Here is a 919-nt window from a genome sequence, read left to right as displayed (position 1 = left end):
TCCACAATTCTGGTTACAAACCAAATTGGATAAGAACCAAATGAAATTCAATGGTTAATCTGATTCAGTTCTCATCCAATTTGATTTGCAACTAGAATCATGGAAAGATTTAAGTTCGTGAACAGAGGTATCACTGTACAAGTAGTTGTTCTAGCATGTGCTCCCACTACAATATGCTTCTCTTGGACTGTAATCTCCATAAGCATGAACCAAAATAAATCCTTTTTATTATAAGTTAATTATCTCAGATATTTTATTATATAAATTAAAGCTGATTGATATACTCTATAGCACTTCTTTTTAGCAAATTTTGTTACCATCAATTATGGTATGCTGTGCTGACTGTTTAGTTGTAGTTTTCTGCACAACAAGGACTGCTTCCCTGAAGAGATGTTTGTAGAAATGAAATTTTGAGGTTATAACTGTTAATTCTTCTAAGGCTGTTGAAACAAGTCACCAGATCCTTTCTATGAAGGTTAGGTCTTCTCATACTCATTCCTTATGTTATCACTTTAAAGTATTTTGAAAAGAAACTCTGAGACCTTGGAGTTAAATATTTCTTCTTTTGTTTCCTGTCAGGAGAAATATGTGCTTGTTGCATACTAATTTTTAAATTACAAATTTATGTAATTTTGCAAAATACTGGCAAATTCAATCATACTTTAGCTGAGAGGGAAAACTGCTGAAAAAGCAATTTGTATCATAGGCTGTAAGCTATTTGTTTCTGCATCACCTGTAATAAAAGTCTGACACATAGTAGGCATGCACTATTGAACTTCATTTTTTTCATTTTTTCTGTTACTACCAAATACTTTTTTTTTTTTTTACTGAACTCAGGGACTTGTGCATGCCAGACAAGTGCTCTGAGCTACATCCCCAAGCCCCACAATATTTTATAAATAAAAAAATAAACTTCTAA

Source organism: Heterocephalus glaber, unplaced genomic scaffold, assembly GCF_053883595.1.
Source record: "Heterocephalus glaber isolate CG9 unplaced genomic scaffold, H.glaber_assembly_v1.0 deba00001538, whole genome shotgun sequence".
Classification (NCBI taxonomy): domain Eukaryota; kingdom Metazoa; phylum Chordata; class Mammalia; order Rodentia; family Bathyergidae; genus Heterocephalus; species Heterocephalus glaber.
The sequence above is the reverse complement of the archived record's forward strand: the minus strand, read 5'-3'. Positions refer to the sequence as shown.